The sequence below is a fragment of the Misgurnus anguillicaudatus genome, chromosome 17 (genome assembly GCF_027580225.2).
Source record: "Misgurnus anguillicaudatus chromosome 17, ASM2758022v2, whole genome shotgun sequence".
NCBI lineage: Eukaryota > Metazoa > Chordata > Actinopteri > Cypriniformes > Cobitidae > Misgurnus > Misgurnus anguillicaudatus.
The window spans coordinates 9,210,001-9,221,425 of NC_073353.2; positions in this window are offsets into that span (position 1 = coordinate 9,210,001).

An 11,425-nucleotide genomic window follows, 5' to 3' on the forward strand; every position below is an offset into this window, starting at 1 on the left:
TGCGCTTTCGGTCCATGCTTCGCATATTATGTGTGCATGGGTCTTCTCTTCATGGTAACTTCAGTACTGATTTATTGGCTTACGCACAGTTTCAACGCAGCCAACACCATATATGCTCACACGCCCACGATTTGCTACTGCTAACACGTTTTTGTATTCATGCGGTTACGTAACATCACCGCTGCCAAATGTATTTGGATGAAGACCTGCACGGTATTTGTTTACATTCTTTTGAAATGTTTTTACAACCTGCCATAAACTGTTTTCGAGTTGGTAATTTTCCTATGGTAGAAGTAAAAATCACCTAAACCGTGATGCGGAAGAAGAAACAAACTAAGAAAATGCGTTCCTTGAAAGTTGATATACTGTATGATAAGGTGACGGCGCACAACAATGTTCAAACCATCAGCGCTGCCTCATTCTCGGTGGATTTGTATATGCATCTGTGCTGTCGCAGTCAGTGTAAACATATTGATGCTGTAAATGGTCTGCCCTTGTGTAATTATTCACTTTATTTTTGTGTACATTCCTATCCTTAGCAAATGATCTATTGCCGTTTCGTGTTATCTAAGGCTGCGTGTATAATGCAGAATTCACGCCATACTAAACAGATGAATATTTTGTTACTTGTGCAGTATTTCTCCATTGTGTCTCATAGTGTAGTGGGCAAATGATACACATTGACTTCTCTATTTTCCTCTTGCCCGTTTGTATACTCTTGCCAAAATAAAGATATTTAATAATTTATGTAAGTATAAGTTGCAATGGTGAGTACACTACTTGTTCCTCCAGTGAAGTTGCTGAATAGTTTACACGTTCAAGCTTAATGCACTACACCTGTACACTGTAAAAAAAGCTGTGGGTAATAAAGCTTTTTCATTTGATGTGTAGATCATGTTTATTTACTTAAAAAAAATCTTTTAGAAACTAAATATGTAATACTTTAAATGCCTAAAACCAATAAAACATGTTTTGAATGAGCTGAGTTAAGAATAAACTGCTACTGTACAAAAATACAACTTTTATTGATTGATTGATTATCTGAAATAACTTGCCTAAGGATTACGCAGTTAATGCTGGGTACACACCAAAAGATTTTTACATCTTATAAGATTTTCAAAATGTGATAGACCGCAAACATGAGGATGAAAAATACTAGATTTAACCATTTTGATCCTATAGTGTGGGGTGTGCCATGATGTGTCAAAGACAGCACATCACACACAAACAGATTTGCAACCAAAGTTTCGACTGGGAACAGAAGAAATCTTGCAAAATCTTGAGACTTCAGAATAAGCATGGCGGACGATATGCAAGAAGAAATTTCAATGATAGTGTTTCGAATAATGTTCACAGAAAATTCAAGGAAAAAAGAAAAGGGTTTGGGTGAAGTCATGGAGACAGCGGGAACATGGTCTGTACAAGTTCACTTTGTGCTGCGCAATGACTGCTTCTGTCTTCCATCATCTCGCTTTCTGATTGGATATTGTTTAGTTTCACGTGATGATGTCGAGTGTGCACACGTTTGTCCTTGGGGTTCCCCCACACATCAGGATTTCTGATCGTAAATTTTAAACATGTTTTATGTTTACGATTCGCGATTGGGCGACTCAGACGTACTTCCGATCATGTTCAGACACTCTTACAACACCTGACACCAAGGGTAAATCTGATAAAATAATCTGTAGAACCATCAAGATAATTGGAACATACAGTGAGGAAAATAAGTATTTGAACACCCTGCTAGTTTGCAAGTTCTCCTACTTAGAAATCATGGAGGGGTCTGAAATTGTCATCGTAGGTGCATGTCCACTGTGAGAGACATAATCTAAAATAATCCAGAAATCACAATGTAAGATTTTTTAACTATTTATTTGTATGATACAGCTGCAAATAAGTATTTGAACACCTGAGAAACTCAATGTTAATATTTGGTACAGTAGCCTTTGTTTGGAATTACAGAGGTCAAATGTTTCCTGTAGTTTTTCACCAGGTTTGCACACACTGCAGGAGGGGTTTTGGCCCACTCCTCCACACAGATCTTCTCTAGATCAGTCAGGTTTCTGGCCTGTCACTGAGAAACACGGAGTTTGAGCTTCCTCCAAAGATTCTGTATTGGGTTTAGGTCTGGAGACTGGCTAGGCCACGCCAGAACCTTGATATGCTACAGAGCCACTCCTTGGTTATCCTGGCTGTGTGCTTCGGGTCATTGTCATGTTGGAAGACCCAGCCTCAACCCATCTTCAGTGCTCTAACTGAGGGAAGGAGGTTGTTCGCCAAAATCTTGCAATACATGGCCCCCGGTCATCCTCTCCTTAAAACAGTGCAATCGCCCTGTCCCATGTGCAGAAAAACACCCCCAAAGCATGATTCTACCACCCCCATGCTTCACAGTAGGTATGGTGTTCTTGGTACTCATCATTCTTCTTCCTCCAAACACGTTTAGTGGAATTATGACCAAAAAGTTCTATTTTGGTCTCATCTGACCACATGACTTTCTCCCATGTCTCCTCTGGATCATCTAAATGGTCAATGGCAAACTTAAGACGGGCCTGGACATGTGCTGGTTTAAGCAGGGGAACCTTCTGTGCCATACATGATTTCAAACCATGACGTCTTGGTGTATTACCAACAGTAACCTTGGAAACTGTGGTGCCAGCTCTTTTCAGGTCATTGACCAGCTCCTCCCGTGTAGTTCTGGGCTGATTTCTCACCTTTCTTAGGATCATTGAGACCCCACGAGGTGAGATCTTGCATGGAGCCCCAGTCCGAGGGAAATTGACAGTCATGTTTAGCTTCTTCCATTTTCTAATGATTGCACCAACAGTGGACCTTTTTTCACCAAACTGCTTGGCAATTTCCCCGTAGCCCTTTCCAGCCTTGTGGAGGTGTACAATTTTGTCTCTAGTGTCTTTGGACAGCTCTTTGGTCTTGGCCATGTTAGTAGTTGGATTCTTACAGATTGTATGTGGTGGACATGTGTCTTTATTGCAGCTAACAACCTTAAACAGGTGCATCTAATTTAGGATAATAAATGGAGTGGAGGTGGACATTTTAAAGGCAGACTAACAGGTCTTTGAGGGTCAGAATTCTAGCTGATAGACAGGTGTTCAAATACTTATTTGCAGCTGTATCATACAAATAAATAGTAAAAAAATCATACATTGTGATTTCTGGATTTTTTTAGATTATGTCTCTCACAGTGGACATGCACCTACGATGACAATTCAAGACCCCTCCATGATTTCTAAGTGGGAGAACTTGCAAAATAGCAGGGAGTTCAAATACTTATTTTCCTCACTGTAGCTAGGATTGTCGGAAGGGGGGAAATCGGCCCAAAATCAGCCCGATTATCGTTTGGTGTGTACCCAGCATAAGTCTCGCCCACACAATATGTTTTTGCAAATGCAAACTGTGAAAGCATAAAGGTAAACTCTTGCAGTTAATCCAAGATAGCTTTGTTACTGGAAGTTAGTTATTAGTGGTTTGTAAAGTTTGAAATATGGATTTTTTTCTTAAAACATCGCATTGATTATGTGCAAAAAACCTTTATTAACCCGTTGGAGCCGTGTGGATTACTTCTGTGTAGGTTTGATGCACTTTTTGGGGGTTTAAAGTCAGAAGTTGTTTCCTGATCCCTGTTTTCTACCATTATAAAGCTTGGAAAGGCAAGGACATTTACTAGAATAACTCCTAATGTTTTCGTCTGAAAGATGATGGACATATGTATCTTGCAATGCTTGAGGGTGAGTAAATCAAGGGCTGGAGTATCCCTTTAAATGATGGCAATGGATAGTGCCGCATTATGCAAAAAGTGCATCCATCCATCAAAAACTAATTTCGTACAGTTATTAAATGTCTTCTGAGGTGAAGTAATGGATTTTTGTAGGAAAACATTTCTATTTCAAACTTTTATAACTACGGCCATATAATATCCATATAATATCAATATCATATTAATATCACCTGCATTGCCTTAAAGGCAAAGCATGAAAATGGATCAGTTAATTCTAAAGGTCATCATGTAAAATGATCACAGAAATGGTTGTCTACAATTCAGATATTTAATAGAAAAATGCATAATATGACTGCTTTAAGCAAAATCGACATGGAGTATTGTTTTCACCCTGCACTGCCACTCCTTGCCCTAACTAATACTTAAACATATGTAATCATCCAGAGCTGGAAGAACAGAGGTGTTTGTTTGACGGCGAAGAGGTTTAAAGTGATTTCAGGCTTAGCAATGACACACAGATGAAAGAATGCCAAATTGCATCAGGTTTTACAATAGAGCGGATTCAATAAAGATTATCGCTCTGTGCCGTCATCCATGCCCACCCCTCGCACCATTACACAAGGTGGCTCTCAGCACCACTCAGCCAACACAAGCAGAGACCCTTTGACTTTATTAGGTTGGCCTCACTTCCCAACTGGTGTGGTCTGACATCAGACAGGCTTAGTCTTAGACTGGAATCCCCCTTTGGGTCTGCCATGATTCAGCTCAGGCTATGATATCACTTCCTTTCCAACCCTAACAAAACCGTTGCCTGTGTAGCTAGGTTGAATCTATTGTGAAGACCGAGAAGCAACTCGGTCGACGTGGTAAATTATCTTCACATACCTCATTCTCACTGTTTTCCATTAGTATACCCAGTAAATACTTAGTGAACGCTTTGTTCGATCTATAAGTGCCTAACCACACATTTATAGAAGATTTTCAGTTCCCAACGCTAGCAAAACCAGATGTATATTGTCTTAATAGATTGTGACGAATTGCTTTTGACAATAAGCCACTTTACAATAATAGCTGGTCAAGCTGTTGAGATTTACAGCTAAAATTCTGATGACAAGTGGGTGTAGAAAGTTTTTTCGAATTCATTTCCTCCTTTCATAAAACTTTAAGACATTTGGTCTTTTCTCATGGCACACTGCATTTCACTTAGACTTTATTAAAATAAATGTCAAAAGTAAGGTCACTTAAGTGTTAAAGTGTCTGTAATTATGCCTATAGTTTTTAATAAAAATGAAGTTACAATATTTTTCCTGTCCCAGCTTGTGCATTTGCCTATTCGTAGGATAAATACTAAAAAACACTCATCAAAAATTCCTCTATTTTCTCACGCAGCTTGACCAATGGCATGGGTGCAGGGTGGGACAATCTGTTTGTTTATCCAATGGCAGATGGAGAGGCCACTTGTTTTAAAACAAAGAAGGAATTACACCCTAAACACCACTAAATGTTGGCTTTGTCTGTGTAATGAGAATGAGAGAATGACGTCTTAAAAAAATACCAAAAACCACCCAATTTGCTTTGGTGTTACAGAGCATGAATCAGATGACATTTGACTGCACGATAGCCATCACCCAGCATCTTTTATGAAAGAAATCAGTGATCAGGCATTATGGCTGCAAGCTAAAGGGCGTTTCACACCGTATGAGAAAAGCAGCACTCGCGGGGCGATTTCGATGCTTGGCTTGTGGAAGCGTTTTGTGCAGTTTACGCGGTGGCGGAGCGGAAGTTGCCATCAGCAATTTGTATTTAGGCTACTGAAATCACCATAGATATATACACTAGATGTTGCCTTTTGGTTCAAAGCATGCGACAAAACCGCCGCCATCTTAGAAAAGGGGTCTTATCATAGGAAGTAGCTAGGTAACGCTGCTATCTCTGCCTGTACTTCGAATTCATGGACGATGCCGGACTTTTGTGCTGCGTATGGATGTTAAGCCTACTAGCACTACGCATTATAGTTAGAAAAGTAGTTTTTTATAATATCAAACTTTAATTTTTTTCTGGACTCAATGCTAAATACATGTCTGACTGTTGAAACGAACCAAAAGAAAACCAAGAAAATCACATTCATGACGATTTATGGTGATTTTATTTCTGTTACACCATTGCCTACAGTGACCCTGATGCGGGCCTCCCCTGTTTCAAGATGGCGGCTCTAGTTGACGCATTCGTCCAATGAACTGCCGTAGACAAGGTGACATCTAGTGTACATATCTATGGGAAATCACAACAAAAATATGTTGGTTTTGTCATCAACTGTTTAATTTTAATGTTTTGAATTATTTAATAATCCATTTTTTGATTGCCCCAAGTAATATTTAAATGATTTGCCTAAAGCGCCATCACCTTTTGAAGGCCTTTTGTAGATTTTTAGTGGCATCTAGCGATGGTAACCGGCACAAGACATACTGTAAAAAATAGCTGTAATTATGCAGCTGGTTGCCAGTAACTTACTGTAGAAGATAAAGACTGAAAATGTTTCATGTTCATTTAACTTGGAACAAACTGTTGCCAGTAAATAACATAAATGTAAAATCTACAGTAAGTTACTGGCAGCTAGTTGCCAGTAATACCAAGTAATACTGAAATTCTACAAAAAATGTGAAGTGCAAACATGTCATCATCTGAGACAACGTAGTGCCAAACTATTTCCGTTTAGGGCTACTGTAAAAACATGGCGGCGTGAAAAGGCGTGTGGTAAGATGGCCGCCAAATGCGGACGTTCCACTCAATTGGCCAGCAGCGCGGGCGAGACATCTAGCCTTTATACATATCTATGGATAAAACAATACAGTTCACCACTGATATTATAGCTATGTGTATAATATTGCATAATCCTCCTAAAAGTTACACAATGCACCTTTAAGTGCCGCACTCTTGATTTCTTACATTGTTTATATTTCTGTATGAGATTTTTGATGAGTCATATAGCTCGGGGAATTAAATGACATTCCAAACTATTTTCTCCTCAATCTTTTCAACACTCCACTATGAGCCCATAATTTTTTATAATTTTTTTATGATTGATTGTTAATAATCTGTTCAATGATTAGTTAAAGCCTACGTGGCACAAAAAAATCTTAAGCGGTGCCTACCGCAAAACATAGTGCATGGCAGGATTTTGGGTGGACCGTCTGCATTTTGTCTCCTATTGAAAATGAACTTGACACTTGCAACTGCCGCATCCAAAAGCCCCATAGCACTCCATGCCCATCACTTCTGTATCTATTAGCAATTCATTTCCATTTACAACCACATACTATTGTTTTATATCACAGCGAGGAGTATCCAAGATGTCTCAGACAACACGACGACGCACATGGCAATGGTTTTCTGTTGTGTTTATGGTATGAAACACAACTCTGGTGGGTGGTACATGGGCTCTCCCACAGGCCTGAGCTAGCTGAGGCTGGCCCTGTTTATCATGGAAACATCCCACGGCTGGAGAGCTTCAGCTTTAAGAGGTCTTCAAGACCCTATATTCACTTACGGAGCAGCTGAGTCATTTCAAAATATCAGTGTTTACTGAAACAAAAAATAAAGAGGATTGGACATGAGAAAGCAAAGACCTTTTGGGTATTAGAGGAATTTTTAAACATGTTTTTATGACTGCAACTGAAAACACATTAATCACGTCTTGGTGCGAGACGATGCGAATTTATGCACGTTGTAAAGTGTGCACCGCTCCCGACGGGTGGCATCGGAGTCAGTATGCCATATGATAATATCACTGCTGTTGCCTTTGAACCTTCTGCTTCCTGTCTCCTGACGACATCATTCCTGACTCATACCCTGCATGTCACAATATTGAAAAACAGTCGTCTATCTCCTTCCATGACATCAGCCTTTCCTGTAGCCACTACAGGCATAATCCCAAAAAACAAGTGCCTTCGTATTTACATGGTAACCATATGCCGTAAATAACGGATTAGTTTGGGGGATTTTCTAATGAATGGGGAGACTAATCGCTGATGTGAATCACGTCTCTAAGAATTTAAGCAAATAACCACTGACGTGTTATTCCTATTTGCCGCAGTACCTTCACAGTGGTAATGCTGTGCATTGGTCGGCAGACCAGGAGCCAGCTGGAAAACTTGTAGAGTTACAGGCAGGGCAAGAACTGCCAGTGGCTTAAAATGGGCAGCAGCATTGTGGCTACTTGAATTAGGCTTTAACTAACGGAAAGACAAGCAGGAAGCTGCTTGTGGGGAGTGGAGGAAGAGGCAGGGAGGCAGTGCTAAACTGGTGACATGTTGCATGAGGAGCCAGTTGCAATAATTAGAGACTGGGCAGCCTCTAACTGATGTTTTAGCTCTATTGGTCTACCACTGCCCTGTTCCACAATGTTCATCTTAAAATCATCACCCCATGGTGATACAGCAAGCACCACCTGAATTATATAGTGTGATAGAAATGTTTTTTACGGTACACTGCCTCAAAACATCATTGATTTAACTCAAAAGCTCAATGCACACTGTGGCCCAACCAGGCTTCAGAAAGCAGATACGGTAGTTGTTATTGTATATCAAAGCCAACTGTTCCTATGACCTGCCATTTACAAACCACGAAATTAATCGCATATCAAAATATGAGGTTATGCTGGATATTTTTGAAGGTAACACACATGCTGGCACAAATAAAAATACTTAAAATGTAGTTCCTAGCTTACACATTAGACTGAATTGATTCCTATGGCACTATGCCAGTCTTTGTCCCACAAACCATTAGTGCCTGACCAAATAATTTGTATTGTATTCCAACTAGTGAAACTGGCCATATTTATATTGAGTATGAATACTTTTGCCGCAATTTATTTCGCAAGTTATATTTTATGTTTTTTATACAAAACCACATATTCCCCTTTATTCCACAAATAGCCAGATTTCTGATTGGCATAAAGTGTGGTTCCCTTAGCATTTTGTTCTTGAAAAGAATGGTGCACTTTAAGTCTAAACTTGAGACATTCTTCTTTAACAAAGAATTCACATAAATGTCAAGTAAATGTACCTATCCCGCAATTAGTTTGTCCAGAACAAAGCATTCACATAACTCATCTGGGTAATATACTTATGCCGCAATGGTTAGCCTGATTTTAAACCACAATACTGTATGACACTTGCATAACATGCGAACGGCCCCTATGCTAATAGGATTCTGTTTCTCTCTCCTTGTCTTGTCCTCGACCCCGAGGACAATGAGACAAACAGACCCAGTTCCTGCTGCTGTGATGCTGTCATCACACCACTGATCTACCGGCTGTCCTTCAACCTGATGCCTGACCAACGACTACCGGCTGAACCAGTTTAATCCGCTTACACATTTCATATCGCTATCGTATTTTATAAATATATATGTATCTCTCTCTAGGGTTTTTCTCATCCTAGGAGTTTTCCCACAGGGTTTTTCTCCTAGGGTTTTTTTTCATCCCCTGGAGAGTCAGCCAACATTGGCTTAACTTAGCACTTTACTGTATATGTTACATTATTACTATGCACGCTTGTACGGTTTATTCTTATCCGCTGTATTCTGCTTCTTATATTATTTATTCTGTGTTTTCCCCTACATCTATTCATGTAAAGCCGCTTTGAAACAATTAACAATTGTGAAATGGCTATTTAAATAAAATTGAAGTGAATTTTATCTGATTAGCATTTGAGGCCAGTCTCCCTACTGAATCTTGATATTTTGTGTGCAGTGAGCATTAGATTGTCTGTCGGTGTGCCATGCAAGCATCAATAAATGCACATAAATGCAGAATAAAGTGGCCTTCTAAAGACCTCTTGTGTTTGGTGTGAGAAGGGGAGGAAAAGAGGAGAGAAGAGAGGAAGAGGCGGTCGTTCTTTGTGTGCTCTGGGATGTCTTACCACACAGGATGTGGCAGGGTAGGAAAAGGACAACACTGCTCTGTTTCATGTCCCACTTTTTTGGATTCTAGAAAGTAGAGGCATAAATCTATCATATTCATGTCTGGCATATATCACAGATTCGCATTATCAATAACCACAATGCTATTAGTGTGTTATTAAGCGCAGTAGCCCAAAAACTACGCATCTGCAATCTTGCAAAATTCATGAGCTGAGGATTCAAACTCCCCCGAACAAAGTTCTGTGGCGATGCTAATATTTCAGATCGAACTTCCTGCTTATCCTTGAGTGCTGAAAGATCATGAAGTTTATGCAAAGAAAGCGGTCGGCCCGAAGCACTTTAACATGGCCGCATGGAGTCTGCAGCCAGAAAAAAACATCCTCACCGTGACTCCACAGTCTGTGAAACATGGGAAGGCTTTTGGCGTGCTTTCTCTCCCATCCTTTGTGTGTACAGTACCACGCTTACAGGAGAGCTAATAATAATCTCCCGAGGCCTGCTCAGCAGAGGGGAAAGTGCCTGTGCCAGTGGTTTTGACTGCTTCGCTCTCAACACTGCCTGGTTTTGGCTCTCTGTCATATTGTGATGGAGCGCTGGGTTCGGCTTATTCAACTACCTTCTGGCTTCGGCAAGAACAGCTCACATGGCAAAACAAAAGGGTATAAATACCACCCAAACCTTCCTGCCGCAACCCCAGTGTCTGCATTTTGTGGAAAATAGCTGAAGGCACGAGAAAGCCACGCAAAACAGGAGTTCTCACGGTATATTAATGACTCTTGGGTGAATGTGGCGTGCTGTGGGATGACCGTGCCTGCGAGGCCAGCCAAGTTTATAAGGTCAGGAGTGTGCACAGAGATCGCCTAAAAAGTGTTTCTAAAAAGTGGAACACAGGTGACTTGATCGTCATCCGCAGGAATCCGCTTTGAAGAAATGGTTACAAAACCGAAAGTTACACATAAGTCAGTCACACATAATCCAGTGTAGCCCCCTTTGCAACCAGAGTAATTATTGTGGTTATGAGCATTCAACATTTTAAATCTGGCCGCTTTAATAGAGGAAAAAAGCCAAGCTCTGCTTTTTGCTTGGGTTTGTAATGTCTTGAGCATCAAAAAGGCACATTAGTTTGGAATGCTCTGTTCTTTATGCTTGGCAAAAACAAGAGGACCTTCAGTGTGTTTACAACTTGAGATAAACATTCAGTGGATCGCTTATCCACTTCAGAAACATCACGGATACAGATCCAAAACTCGCAGTCATTGGGATTTTCCTCGATGTGAGATATTAAAAACAGTTTAGACACTTCTGTGAACCAAAACCTCTTAGTTCTGGCAAAAATCACAAACTTTAACATTTTGCTGGCTATGTTTTAAGGGGCCATGGCATGAAAATCTAACTTTTTTCATGTTTAAGTGCTATGATTGGTTCCCCAGTGCTTCTATCAACCTAGAAAATGTGAAAAAGATCAACCCAGTAACTTAGTTTTGGTAAACCATTCTCTCCAAGCACATAAAAAATAGGTCGTTGAAATTTGGCTCTCCTTGTGATGTCATAAGGAGCTCTTATTATAATAATACCGCCCCTTAATCTGCACTATCCAACCACAGCACTGCCATTTAGTGCAGAGAAAATCACAATTGAGTTTTACTTCATTGTGATCAGTGTTTGAATTTCATCAGCTCATTTGGATTTTAAAGGACACACCCAAAACGGCACATTTTTGCACACACCTACAAAAAAGCAATTTTAACATGCTATAATAAATTATTT